This window comes from Saimiri boliviensis, chromosome 21 (assembly GCF_048565385.1).
Source record: "Saimiri boliviensis isolate mSaiBol1 chromosome 21, mSaiBol1.pri, whole genome shotgun sequence".
Classification (NCBI taxonomy): domain Eukaryota; kingdom Metazoa; phylum Chordata; class Mammalia; order Primates; family Cebidae; genus Saimiri; species Saimiri boliviensis.
In genome coordinates, this window is record NC_133469.1 from 25,092,485 (window position 1) to 25,107,056 (window position 14,572).

At 51.3% G+C, this 14,572-nt stretch overlaps 1 protein-coding gene and 1 pseudogene across 2 annotated transcripts in view; both read right to left on the reverse strand.

The window, feature by feature from the left end:
- Window positions 1-1,822, reverse strand: part of HIC2 (HIC ZBTB transcriptional repressor 2) — a 32,598-nt gene extending 30,776 nt beyond the window's left edge. The window contains exon 1 of one of the 2 annotated variants that reach the window (XM_039462510.2): window positions 1,632-1,822. The gene's annotated coding sequence lies outside the window, so the exon portion shown is untranslated. The remainder of the gene's footprint in view (window positions 1-1,631) is intronic. The other variant, XM_039462509.2, reaches the window with a different exon arrangement.
- A 4,541-nt stretch (window positions 1,823-6,363) lies between these two features.
- Window positions 6,364-6,474, reverse strand: LOC120361101 (small nucleolar RNA U13; annotated as a pseudogene).
- Window positions 6,475-14,572: the final 8,098 nt, after the last annotated feature.

The window sequence follows — 14,572 nt, forward strand, 5'->3', positions numbered from 1 at the left end:
ACGAAGTTCAGCCCCCAAGTATCCATCAGCCTCCCAGCCCCATTCTTAGTGTTCAGAGCCCACTAAACCAGCAGTCTCGCCACACAGCTTTGTCTCCAGAGGCCAGCTCATCTGCTTTTTTTTTTTTTCAGACTACCTACTACTCCAGCAACCCTGCTCCACCGAGCATGCACACTCTCTTTGCCACACGGCTCCAGACCAACCACATGGCCTGCGCTCCTGAAAATGTCTGCTTGAAGGCCCAGGGAGTCCAGACACTGGCAGATGAGAATGGAGGAAAAGCAGCAAAGCCAGGAGCCAGGAAGCAATAAATGCTAGAACCAGAAAGATCTTAGGTTTGGGTGACCCAGCTCCATCCCTCCATCCTGGATCCTTAGATGACAGCCCCAAGTTCAGCCTAGGGGCTCCCAAGGCCCCTCCATTACCTGAGCTCTCCCCACAGCACAAGAAACACAGCAATCCCCACATCAGTCAACAACCCACCGCCACAGGATTCCTATGGGCAAGGCTCTGCCCCTCCCCCCAGCACATATGTCAGAGGGGTGGCCTCCCAGGGTTATACCCCTCCAGCCTTTGGGAGAGTGGGGGATCGGGAACATAGCTTTCCAGATGTGCTTGGCAATACCTACTAGAAAAGACTAGGGGTGCAGGGGATATTAGACATGAATAAATAACTTTAACACCACTCCAACCCATCCGGCTCAGCACTGGGCTCCCTTACCCAGGCAGTCCCAGGCCGCTCTGGGTGGGGCCTTTGGGAGCATTATCTGGCCTCATTCCCTCCTCCTCGCAAGTCACTGCCCCCCAGGGAGAGGCATTCCCCTCACCACGCACACACCCAGGCCTGTGTGAATATGAACCATCTTGGAAGATAAACAGAGAGTGACAAGCTGGGGCCCCTCAGCCCCCTCCCTCAGCCAGCCGGTCCCTTCCCCCTGCCAGCCGACCCCCTCCCCCAAGCCCATCTCTCTTCCTGCCAAGCGGCTGCCTACAGGAGAGGTCTGGGGGCAGGGCAGCGAGCCCACCAGCCGCAGAGCCTGGCCCTCTGGGAGCGGCCCCTCCAGGCCCGCCCCTGCCCCTGCCCCTGCCCCTGCCCCTGTCCCTGTCCCTGCCCCTGCCGTGGCCAGTCTTCCCGCGGGGAGGAGGCACGAGGAGACCGCAGACGGTGCAGGACCGCAATTCTGGAAATCGCAAAATGCTCCAGCGAGGGGGCGACCGCGGGCGCAGGGCCGTTTGCATAATGGGAGCCCTCCCGCCTGTCAGGCAGCGCAGCTCGCCCGACGCTGTTAGGATTAGATTGCTAATGAAAAGGCACAAAGAGCCGGCGCCCGCTCGCCCGCCGACCCCCGCTCCGCAGACCAGCGCCCTGGGCCTGGCGCGGCCCCGTGGGCTTTGTGCCCCGGGTGTCCCACAGCCCGCGCCCCTCGGGGCATCTGGCCCACAAAGCCCAGGCCTGCCAAGGGTCCCGCGTGCGCCCCCGCCCAGGCCCGCCAGACGCGCGCGCGCCCCCACGCGAGCAGTCCCAAGTCGCCCGAGCGCGCGCGCGCCCACGCCCCTCTCCCCGAGGACGCGCCCGGCCCGAGGCCCCCGCCCGCGCCCTGCGCCCCCTGCCCCCCGCGGCAGCCCCTCACCTCGTATGCGTCGGCGGCGGCGCTCCGCCAGCCGGCCGGCCGGCGCTACCAGCAGCCCCTTGTCCTCGGCGCCCGGCTCGTGCCGCACGCGCCCGCCCCGTCCGCCTGCCGCCGGCCCGGCTCGGCTCCCCGCCCAGCGCGCCCCGAGCGCCGCTCACAGCCGCCCGCCCAGCGCCATCTTGGAAGCTTGTGACGTCGGCGCCGCCCGCTCACCCCTGACCCACATCTGAATGGGCGAGCGGCGGGGCGGAGCCAAGGGACAGCGAGGGGGCGTGGTTCTCTGGTAGGGGCGGGGCCTGTGGGGGCGGGGCCGGGGCCAATGAGCGGTCCGAGCACTGGGCGGGGCGGGCTGCCAGGGTCCGGCGCCGTGGGGGAGGGGTGCGCAAGACGAGCCGGGGACCCAGACCCCGGAGGCCTAACCGGACCCCGACCTCAAGCCCCAGCGCGGGACCGCGACCTCGCCCCCGAAGTACCGGGACCGCATACCGGTCCCCGGGACAGGGACCCTAGCCCCCACCACAGGCCGACGCCCAACCCCTCAAACTTGGGTTGACTGACCCCCTCTTAGCCTGACCCTGACCTCTAGGATCCCCGAATTAGGGACCTCTATCGGCCTGCGCGCCCTCTCCCCGGCCCCTTTGCGACCCCTGATCGACGCTCCCTGCGGTGGCCCGAGCCTCAAAGGCTCAACCCGCAGTGAGACTGCAAGCTCGGAGGTCTGGGCTCCTGGGGAGACCCAAGCTGTTTGGGTGCAAAAGAGAAGGAGCGCCCCTCCTCTAATCCCAACCCCACTTGGGCCCCCGCTTGCGCACCCCTGCGGATCCTACCTGCTCCGAGGGCGCGGAGGACCCAGCACGCTGCGCTCAGCCAGCCCCTTCCGGTGGCCGCAGCCCCTCGTAGGCCCCAGGGGTCAAGCGCCTGCCGGAGCCGACCCTCCAGGACCCTGGCTCCCGGCCGCCATGCAGATTGCCGTCCCAGAGGCTGGGCTGGCCTGACAGGCCACTGCTTCTCTAGGGAGCTACTTAATGGACCTCTCTCTACTTTGAACACCAAACAAAGGAACACACCACTATCGAGGTCGCGCAAGTCCAAGAGGAGCCCAGGTCTGCCTCACAGGGAAGTTGTGCCCCAGCTCCAGTCAAGATTAAAAACCAATTCAGTAACCCTTCGCCAAGCTGATGATGCAACCTTTCTGTCCTAATCGATGTATAGGTTTAATGTCATCCTTACATTTCTTAGACTTCACAAAATTCTAAGTTCACCTGGAAAAATAGCCGAAAACAGCTATGGTTTCCCCCCCTTGGGAACAAAAGCAGGAATGAGGGTAGACTTGCCCTAACAGATATCAAAACAAATTGTAAAGCTACCGCAGGCGTTTCAGGGTGGTACAGAACAAGAAATAGAATAGAAAGCCTAGAAACATCCTAGAAATGGTAAGAACACAATAGATGAAAAAGGAAATATCAAACATCTGTGAAAAAAGGAGATATCAAGCATCCCTGAAGAAGAAAAGGAGTATTCCACAAATAGAGCACAGGAGAGTACTATTTGAAGGAAGGACTGAAAAAAAAAAAGTCAACCATTCTACTAACCCAAGATACATAAATTAAAACTGTAAGAGGCAGGGTTTTTGGTTTTGTTTTGAGATGGTGTCTCACTCTGTCGCCAGGCTGGAGTGCAGTGGCGTGATCTCCGCCTCCGGGTTCAAACAATTCTCCTCCCTCAGCCTCCCGGGCTAGCTGGGACTACAGGCGGGCCCACCACGCCCTGCTAATTTCTGTATTTTTAGTACAGACCAGGTTTCACCAAGTTGGCTAGGATGGTCTTGATCTCTTGACCTCGTGATCCGCCTGCCTCGGCCTCCCAAAGTGCTGGGATTACAGGAGTGAGCCATCGTGCCTAGCACGGCTGGGTTTTTAACTAAACAAATTAAAAATCAGTTTAAAATGATAAACTTCAAACACAGGTAGGGTCTGCTATGGTTATGAGGTAATCACTCTTACATACTGTTGGAAGCACATAAATCGCCTCAAAATTCCTGGACGTGAGTTTGGTGGTATGAGCCAAAAGTTTTTTGGTGGTGTTTGTTTTGAGAGTCAGAGTCTCACTCTGTTCCCCAGGCTGGAGTGTAGCCTCAAACTCCTGGGATCAAGCGATCCTCCTGCCTCCCAAACTGCTGGGATTACAGGCGTAAGCCAACGCACCTGGCCCCCAAAATATTTTAAAATAATTATACTCTCTCAGACCAGTATTCCAGAATTCTGTTCTGGGGAAATTAACCACGTTTACAGACTACGTACTTATTATCTGTCTCTCTACCCATAAGTAAGTTTGTACCTGTAAGCTGGTAACCCGTGCCTAGGAGCACACCTGAGACAATAGACATTCACAGTTCTTGGTTTGTCTGCATTTGAAAACTAATGTGGCTGGGCTCAGTGGCTCATGCCTGTAATCCCAACACAACACTTTGGGAGGCCAAGGCCAGCAAATTGCCTGAGGTCAGGAGTTGGACAACACTCTGGCCAACATGGTGAAACTCCTGTCTCTACTAAAAATACAAAAAGTAGCTGGGTGTGGTGGCAAATGCCTGTAGTCCCAGCTACTTGGTAGGCTGAGACACAAGAATCGCTTGAACCCAGGAGGCGGAAGTTGCAGTAAGCCAAGGTCATGCCTTCGCATTCCAGCCTGGGCAAAAGAGGGAGACTCCATCTCAAAAAACAACAACAAAAAACATAATATTCTTGTGTCATTTATAATAATGAAAAAAAGCATATACAAATTGGTTCATGCCTGCAAAGTTGACTTTGGGAGGCGGAGGCGGGCAGAGCACTTGAGATCAGTACTTTGAGACCAGCCTTGCCAACATGGCAAAACTCCATTCTGCTTGAACCCAGGAGGCAGAGGTTGCAGTGAGCTGAGGTGGTGGCACTGCACTCCGGCCTGGGCAACAGAGTGGGACACCATTTAAAAAAAAATAGGGCCGGGCGCAGTGGCTCAAGCCTGTAATCCCAGCACTTTGGGAGGCCGAGGCGGGTGGATCACGAGGTCGAGAGATCGAGACCATCGTGGTCAACATGGTGAAACCCCGTCTCTACTAAAAATACAAAAAAACTAGCTGGGCGTGGTGGCGCGTGCCTGTAATCCCAGCTACTCAGGAGGCTGAGGCAGGAGAATTGCCTGAACCCGGGAGGCGGAGGTTGCGGTGAGCCGAGATCGCGCCATTGCACTCCAGCCTGGGTAACAAGAGCGAAACCCCGTCTCAAAAAAAAAAAAAAAAAAAAAATAGGCAGGGGGCAGTGGCTCACTCCTATAATCCCAGCACTTTGGGAGGCTGAGGATGGTTCATCACCTGAGGTCAGAAGTTTGAGACCAGCCTGACCAACATGGTAAAACCCTGTTTCTAGTGAAAATACAAAATTGGCTGGGCGTGTTGGCGCATGCCTGTAATCCCAGCTACCTGGAAGGCTGAGGCAGGAGAATTGCTTGAACTCGGGAGGCAGAGGTTCCAGTGAACCGAGATCCTGCCATTCCACTCCAGCCTAAGTGACAAGAGTAAAATGACGTCTCCAAAAAAAAATAATAATAATATATAATAACTTATAGCCACCTTGCCTGGCTAAAGTTATAAAATAGTAGTCCCAGCTACTTGGGGGACTGAGGCAGGAGGATTACTTAAACCTGCGAGGTGGAAGTTTCAGTGAGTCAAAATCGCACCACTGTACAGTCCAGCCTGGGCAACAGAGACAGACCTTGTCTTAAAACAAAAATTATATTTTTCAGATGCATGCAAAAATACTGATATATGGAGAAGCAACTGAAGAAAATAAATAAAAAATATATACAGAAGTTCCCTCTGGATATTGGGAAATTTTTTATACACATGTATATTTTAGCATGTGTGTGTGGTTTCTTTTTTTTTTTGAGACAAAGTCTCACACTGTCACACAGTGGCACAAACTCGACTCACTGCAAAATCTGCCTCCTGGGTTCAAGTAATTCTCCTTCCTCAGCCTCCTGAGTAGCTGGGACTATGGGCCTGTGCCACCACACCCAGCTAATTTTTTTTTTTTTTGTATTTTTAGTAGAGACAGGGTTTCACCATGTTGGCCAGGATGGTTTCAATCTCCTGACCTTGTGATCTGCCTGCCTTGGCCTCCCAAAGTGCTGGGATTAGAGGCCCAGCCATGTGTGTTATTTTAATTTTATAAAAGTAACATTTCTAACTGGAACAATTGTAGAGATACTGAAGCACATTTTATTTTTATTTTATTTCATTTATTTATTTTTGAGACAGTGCCTAGCTCTGTTGCCCAGGCTGGAGTGCAGTGGCACGATTATGGCTCACTGCAGCCTCTACCTCCTAGGCACAAATGATATTCCCAGCTGTGACTACAGGTATGCACCACCACACCTGGCTAATTTTTTTATTTTCTGTAGAGACAGGATCTCGCTATGTTCCCAGGCTGGTCTCAAACTCCCAGACTCAAGCAATTCTCCCACCTCGGTCTCCCAAAGTGCTGGGATTACAGGCATGAGACACCATGCCCAGCAATTTTTTTAAGTTAAATTCTTAATCCTCCACCCTAATTAGTCCTTTCTAAAGTAACATATACAGTTTGACTCTCTTCTCTGACATCAATATGTGTCTATTCACCTTACAGAAAAGATCCTACTATTTTGAAATCACAGACATTTTTCAAGTTCATTTCCATAATTCATTTTTTTTTTTTAATGTCAGACGGGTAATAGGCCTATGTTGTAACAAGGTTGGAAGGTGGTATGGCACATCTTACACAGGAATGGGTGAACACATAATTATCATGCTTAAGAACTACAAAAGGATCATAATTTATTCTATAAAAACTGACAAATATTCCAGAGGCTGGAGCTTCTGTAATTTATTCAACACTTCCTTTTCTTTTTTCTTTTTATTTTTTAATTTTTCTTAGTTTTTAGACGGAGTTTCGCTCTTGTTACCCAGGCTGGAGTGCAATGGCACGATCTCAGCTCACCGCAACCTCTGCCTCCTGGGTTCAGGCAATTCTCCTGCCTCAGCCTTCTGAGTAGCTGGGATTACAGGCACGCGCCACCATGCCCAGCTAATTTTTTTGTATTTTTAGTAGAGACGGGGTTTCACCATGTTGACCAGGATGGTCTCGATCTCTTGACCTCGTGATCCACCCGCCTCGGCCTCCCAAAGTGCTGGGATTACAGGCTTGAGCCACCGCGCCCCGCTCAACACTTCCTTACTCATGGCTGTTCAGTTTATTTACAGTGTGGTGCCTTTTTTTTTTTTTTTTTCGAGACGGATTCTTCTCGTTCCTGTCACCCAAGCTAGAGTGCAGTGGCAGGATCTCACCTCACTGCAACCTCGGCCTCTCAGGTTCAAGCAATTCTGCCTCAGTGTCCTGAGTAGCTGGTATTGCAGGCATCTGCCACCACACCAGGCTAATTTTTGTATTTTCAGTGGAGATGGGGTTTCACCATGTTGGCCAGGCTGGTCTTGAACTCCTAACCTTGGGTGATCCACCCGCCTTGGCCTCCCACAGTGTTGGGATTACAGGCGTGAGCCACCGAACCCAGCCTACAGTATGGTGCTATTAAAAAATATTTTTAGGCTGGGCATGGTAGCTCACACCTGTAATCCCAGCACTTTGGGAGGCCAAGGCAGGTGGATCACCCCATCTCTAAAAAAAAAAAACCAAGTCCGGGTGTGGTGGCTCACACCTGTAATCCAAGCACTTTGGAGGCCAAGGTGAGTGGATCACCTGAGGTTGGGAATTCAAGATCAGCCTGACCAACATGGTGAAACCCCGTCTTTATATAAAAAATAAATAAATAAATAAAATTTAAAAAATATTTTCAGGCTGGGTACAGTGGCTCACACCTGTAATCCCTGTACTTTGGAGGTGCTGAGGCAGGCGGATAACTTGAGACCCAGATTTTGAGTCAAGAGAAAGACAAGCTTGGTGATCAGGACAAAACCTTGACTCTACTAAAATATTAGCCAGGCGTGGTGTCACATGCCTGTAATCCCAGCTACTTGGGAGGCTGAGGTGGGAGAATTGCTTGGACTAGGGAGGCAGAGGTTGCAGTGAGTTGAGATCCTGCCACTGCATCCCATGCTGGACAACAGAACAAGACCTTGTCTTAAAGTAATTAATTAATTAATTAATAGAAAGAAAATACTGTAGAAGATTTCGCCAGGTGCGGTGGCTCACGCTTTTAATCCCAGCACTTTGGGAGGCCGAGGCAGGCGGATCACGAGGCCAAGAGATCCAGACCATCCTGGCCAACATGATGAAACCCTGTCTCCACTAAAAAATACAAAAATTGGGCTGGGTGCGGTGGCTCACGCCTATAATCCCAGCACTTTGGGAGGCTGAGGCGAGTGGATCACGAGGGCAAGAGATCGAGACCATCCTGGTCAACATAGTGAAACCCCGTCTCTACTAAAAATATAAAAAATTAGCGGGGCATGGTGGCACGTGCCTATAATCCCAGCTACTCAGGAGGCTGAGGCAGGAGAATTGCCTGAACCCAGGAGGCAGAGGTTGTGGTGAGCCGAGATTGTGCCATTGCACTCCAGTCTGGGTAACAAGAGCGAAACTCTGTCTAAAAAAAAAAAAAAAAAAAAAAAAAAAAAAAATACAAAAATTAGCTGGCGTGGTGGCAGGTGCCTGTAGTCCCAGCTACTCAGTAGGCTGAGGCAGGAGAATTGCTTGAACCTGGGACGTGGGGGTTGCAGTGAGCCAAGATCGCACCACTGCACTCCAGCCTGGCATCTGGTGACAGAGCAAGACTCTGTCTCAAAAAAAAAGGAAAGAAAAGAAAATGGAAGATTCCAAAAATATGTTCTCACTGGCAGCAACCCAGTAAAGTTAGATCTGGGCAGAAGGTAATATGGAAATATAAAAGCTACAGATTGGCAGGGATGGGAGGACCTGCCAGAAATGGGTTCATTTTGTGTCCTAACTCCTTCCAAATTCTCTGTGTGTCTAGTCCAGGATCTAACCTCTATGATCTGCTTTCCTCATCCATTTGGGAATCGGGCACCACTCCCTTGGGAGACTTGACTGACATCAGGTTGAGCAGACAGAGCACAGAACTCAGGCTCTAGTGAGCCTGGTGTGGTGACTATGATAGTTGTGTCATGTAGGAAGGGTCAATTAGAGCTGATTTGTTATTTTACAATTATCTGTTTTCAATAAAAACAGTAAGAAAACAAATATACAAAATATCCCCAAACAGTAAATTCCAGCTTCTTACCATGACAGCTAGATTTAACATTTAACAGTATGCCCAGTTAAATTTGAATTTCAGATAAACAACCAAGCCAGGCGCAGTGGCTCAAGCCTGTAATCCCAGCACTTTGGGAGGCCGAGGCGGGTGGATCACGAGGTCAAGAGATCAAGACCATCCTGGTCAACATGGTGAAACCCCGTCTCTACTAAAAATACAGAAAATTAGCTGGGCATGATGGTGTGTGCCTATAATCCCAGCTACTCAGAAGGCTGAGGCAGGAGAATTGCCTGAACCCAGGAGGCGGAGGTTGCGGTGAGCCAAGATCGCGCCATTGCACTCCAGCCTGGGTAACAAGAGTGAAACTCTGTCTCAAAAAAAAAAAAACAAAAAAACAAAAACCAATAATCCTTTAGTATAAGTATGTCCCATACAATATCTCCTCTCACCTCCCCATATCCCAAGCTCAAGATACCGTATATACACCGTGATTTCTCCTCCCATCTTTGGACATTCACACCAGGGCTCCTCCTGCCCAGGCCACCCTTTTCCCTCTCTCACCTGTGCCTGATGAACAACTTCTCAGTTCAGACATCATCTCTTGCAGGAAGTCTCCTGTGATCCAGCCTAATCACCCTGATACAGCCCTGAAATACTGCTGAGCAGTTGGCATGAGAGCAGGAAGGCTTGGTCTTGTTCACTGTTGTACCCAGCTTATACATGGCACCAGGTAGGTTCTTGGGCATTCGAGACCAACCTGGCCAGCATGGTGAAACCCCATCTCTACTAAAAATACAAAAATTAGCCGGGCATGGTGGTAGGCATCTGTAATCCCAGCTACTTGGGAAGCTGAGGCAGGAGAATCGAGAATCACTTGAATCTGGGAGGCAGAGGTTGTAGTGAGACGAGATCTCACCATTGAACTCCAGCCTGGGCAACAGGCTTCAGACTCCGTCTTAAAAAAAAAAAAAAAAAAAAAAAAAATACTCAGGAGGCTGAGGCAGGAGAATTGCCTGAACCCAGGAGGCGGAGGTTGTGGTGAGCCGAGATCGCGCCATTGCACTCCAGCCTGGGTAACAAGAGTGAAACTCCGTCTCAAAAAAAAAAAAAGTCAGCCGGGTGCAGTGGCCGGCCAGGTACAGTGTAATCCAGCCTATAATCCCAGCACTTTGGGAGGCCGAGGTGGGCAGATCACCTGAGGTTGGGAGTTCGAGATCAGCCTGACCAACATGAAGAAACCCTATCTCTACTAAAAATACAAAATTAGCCGGCCGTGGTGGCACATGCCTGTAATCCCAGCTACTGGGGAGGCTAAGGCAGGAGAATCACTTAAACCCAGGAGACAGAGGTTGCAGTGAGCCGAGATTGTGCCATTGCACTCCAGCCTGGGCAACAAGAGCAAAACTCTGCCTCAAAAAAAAAAAAAAAAAAAAGCCGGGCGCGGTGGCTCAAGCCTGTAATCCCAGCACTTTGGGAGGCCGAGGCGGGTGGATCACAAGGTCAAGAGATCGAGACCATCCTGGTCAACATGGTGAAACCCCGTCTCTACTAAAAATACAAAAAAATGAGCTGGGCATGGTGGCTCGTGCCTGTAATCCCAGCTACTCAGGAGGCTGAGGCAGGAGAATTGCCTGAACCCAGGAGGCGGAGGTTGCGGTGAGCCGAGATCGCGCCATTGCACTCCAGCCTGGGTAACAAGAGCGAAACTCCGTCTCACAAAAAAAAAAAAAAAAAAAAAAAAAAAAAAAAAAAAGTCAAATGAGGTCAGACACAGTGGTTCACACCAGTAATCCCAGCACTTTGGGAGACTGAGGTGGGCAAATCACCTAAATTCAGGTGTTCAAGACCAGCCTGACCAACATGTGAAATCCCATCTCTACTAAAAATACAGAAATTTAGCTAGGTATGGTGACACACGCCTGTAATCCCAGCTTTTCAGGAAGCTGAGGCAGGAGAATCCCTTGAACCTGGGAGGCAGAGTTTGCAGTGAGCTGAAATCATGCCATTGCACTCCAGCCTGGGCTATAGAGCAAAACTCCTTCTCAAAAAAAAAAAAAAAAAAAGTAAAATGAGGCCACTCATGGTGGCTGGCACCTATACCAAGCACTCTAGGAAGCCAAGGTGGGAAGATTGCTTGAGCCCAGGACTTTGAGACCAGCTTGGGCAACATAGTGACATCCCATCTCAACAGAAAAACGTAAAAATCAGCCAGGCATGGTGGCACTCATCTATAGTCCTAGCTACTTGGGAGGCTGAGGTGGGAGAGTTGCTTGATTCCGAGAATTGGAAGTTGCAATGAGCTATACTGTCTCAAAAAAAAAAAAAAAAAAAAAAAAATTAAAAATACTGGGCATGGTGGAATTCACCTGTAGTCCCATCTACTCAGGAGGTTGAGATGGAAGAATTTTTGTTGTTGTTGTTTTGTTTTTGTTTTTTGTTTTTTGTTTTTTGTTTTTTGAGACAGAGTTTCGCTCTTGTTACCCAGGCTGGAGTGCAATGGTGTGATCTCGGCTCACCGCAACCTCCGCCTCCTGGGTTCAGGCAATTCTCCTGCCTCAGCCTCCTGAGTAGCTGGGATTACAGGCACGTGCCACCATGCCCAGCTAATTTTTTGTATTTTTTTAGTAGAGATGGGGTTTCACCATGTTGACCAGGATGGTCTTGATCTCTTGACCTCGTGATCTACCCGCCTCGGCCTCCCAAAGTGCTGGGATTACAGGCTTGAGCCACCGGGCCCGGCCTATTTTTTATTTTTTTTTCAGATGGGGTTTCATCATGTTGGTCAGGCTGGTCTTGAACTCCTGACCTCAGGTGATCTGCCCACCTTGGCCTCCAAAGTGCTTGGATTACAAGGTGTGAGCCACCGCGCCCGGCTATTTCTTTAAAAAAAAAAAAAAAAAAAGCCGGGCGCGGTGGCTCAAGCCTGTAATCCCAGCACTTTGGGAGGCCGAGGCGGGTGGATCACAAGGTCAAGAGATCGAGATCATCCTGGTCAACATGGTGAAACCCCGTCTCTACTAAAAATACAAAAAATTAGCTGGGCATGGTGGCGCGTGCCTATAATCCCAGCTACTCAGGAGGCTGAGGCAGGAGAATTGCCTGAACCCAGGAGGCGGAGGTTGCGGTGAGCCGAGATCGTGCCATTGCACTCCAGCCTGGGTAACAAGAGCGAAACTCCGTATCAAAAAAAAAAAAAAAAAAAAAAGGCCAGTCACAGTGGCTCAAGCTTGTTATCCCAGCACTTTGGGAGGCCCAGGTGGGTGGATCACGAGGTCGAGAGATTGCCAGGCGCGGTGGCTCATGCCTGTAATCCCAGCACTTTGGGAGGCCGAGGCGGGTGGATCACAAGGTCAAGAGATCGAGATCATCCTGGTCAACAAGGTGAAACTCCGTCTCTACTAAAAATGCAAAAATTAGCTGGGCCTGGTGGCGTGTGCCTGTAATCCCAGCTACTCAGGAGGCTGAGGCGGGAGAATTGCCTGAACCCAGGAGGCGGAGGTTGTGCTGAGCCGAGATCGCGCCATTGCACTCCAGCCAGGGTAACAAGAGTGAAACTCCGTCCCCAAAAAAAAAAAAAAAAAAAAAAGAGATCGAGACCATCCTAGTCAACATGGTGAAACCCCGTCTCTACTAAAAATACAAAAAAAATTAGCTGGGCATGGTGGCGCATGCCTGTAATCCCAGCTACTCAGGAGGCTGAGGCAGGAGAATTGCCTGAACCCAGGAGGCGGAGGTTGCGGTGAGCTGAGATCAGGCCATTGCACTCCAGCCTGGGTAACAAGAGTGAAACTCCATCTCAAAAAAAAAAAAAAAAGAAAGAAAAAAAAAAAGTTAGCCAGGAATGGTGGCACGTGCCTGTAATCCCAGCTACCCAGCAGGCTGAGATGGGAGAATTGCTTGAACCTGGGAGGCAGAGGTTGAAGTCAGCCGAGATCGCGCCATTGCACTCCAGCCTGGGTGACAGAGTGAGACTCTGTCTCAAAAAATAAATAATAATAATAATAAAAAGAGGGTGGGAGTGGACCAAGGCCTAATGGCATGGAATTTCCAAATTCTAGCTTTCTAGTTTTTTTGGGGGTGCCTTCCTCCATCATCAGGACCCAGTAGGGCCTCAGATGGCGGGAAGCGGTGGGGCGGGGGCACATATCCCTCCTAGCCTAGACACTAGGAAGCCCCTGAGCTGGGGCAACAGCCTCTGGTCACAGTCACAAGGGAGGCTGGGTGCAGCAGCGCTTATCTCGCCTGACCTTGTGGAGACTGACCACTCCCTCCTTCTGGAAAATGTTGCCCCCTGCCCTCTCCAAGGCCTCTTCTTTCTTACATCCCCTGGCCCTGGTTGGGGCCTCAGCACTCACTTTTACTCCTTGACCTGCAACCCTGGGGTGCTTTTGCCGGGCCCCAGCCCACGGCCATCTGCCAAACACCTCCCCCTTGAGTCCCTGCGGCATCTCTGACTCAGCAGGTCTGTGCCTGCCCCTGCTGTTCCCCCCACCCAGTGGCTCTGCAGAGCACCCTGTTGCCCAAGCCCTGAGTGCTGGCCACTCCCAGCACCTCGCCCTCCCCCACCACCAGCACCACCAATTTGAATTCCTATCTCTCCCTCTGGCCTCCTCCCTAGACCCAGGCCCTGCCCGAGGGTGGGGGAAGGAATCCTACAGATAAGGGCATTGGTCAAAGGGACACACCTGGTTTCAGACCCCCAGCTCTGCCCCCAACCTGCTAAATGACCTTGACAAATAATCTCCCCTTTCCAAATCTGAGTTATTCCTTATGTAAAAGGGGGAAATAATCTGGGTACATTGTGCTGAGCTGAGCAATAGGTGAGCATGCAGTGAGGGCTCAGGAAAGGTCAGTTTTCCAGGGGAAGCATGGCTGCCGAGAGCCCCAGTCCAGTGCTTCTCATTCACAGGCTGGTTCGTGTTTTTTTTTTTTTTTTTGTGGGGGGACAGGATTTCACCATGTTGGCCAGACTGGTCTTGAACTCCTGACTTCATGTGATCCTCCTGCCTCAGCCTCCCAAAGTGCTGGGATTACAGGCGTGAGCCACCACGCCCGGCTGGTTGATGCTTGTAAATTGGAAATGGGTTGGTCCACAAATCCTGATGCCTGGTCCATGCCAGGGCCACGTACCTGCGTTCAGGGTACAGGGTGGAGTAAGACAGTCTGAAGGGAGAGGTAGCCATGTGAATAATTCCTGGGGGCGATTTGGGATTATGCCTAAAGGCTGTCCAAGCACGTGGGAGGGTAGCTAAATCCAGTAAGGGAGGGGAGAATGGGGAAGGCTGCCCACAAGAGGCGGTGTCGAAGGACACCTGGGAGTAAGTTGGCTGTAGGCACAGGACAGCTGGGAAGGCCAATTTTCGGGAAGAGGAAATTGAGGCTGAAAGTCAAAAAACAAAGGAACTGCCTGAGGTCTTTCAACTGAGAAGTGAATGGGCCAGGGTTCAGATTTCGCCTCCACTCCATTCTTAGGCTGGGCAGGAGGTACCTTGCCCCCAGGAAGGCACCTTCAATCCAAAGCCCCCCTGACCAAGGGGCTGTGTCTAAGACTGAGGCTGAGGTCCTGGAGTTCCACCAAGGTACAGCCAGCCAGACAGTCAGTGACCGGAAGATTTACCGGGGCTTCTAGGGACACCGTGAAAAGGGCAAAAAGAGGGCACACAAGCCTGTAGATATCAGATATGGATCGTGAGGACTAA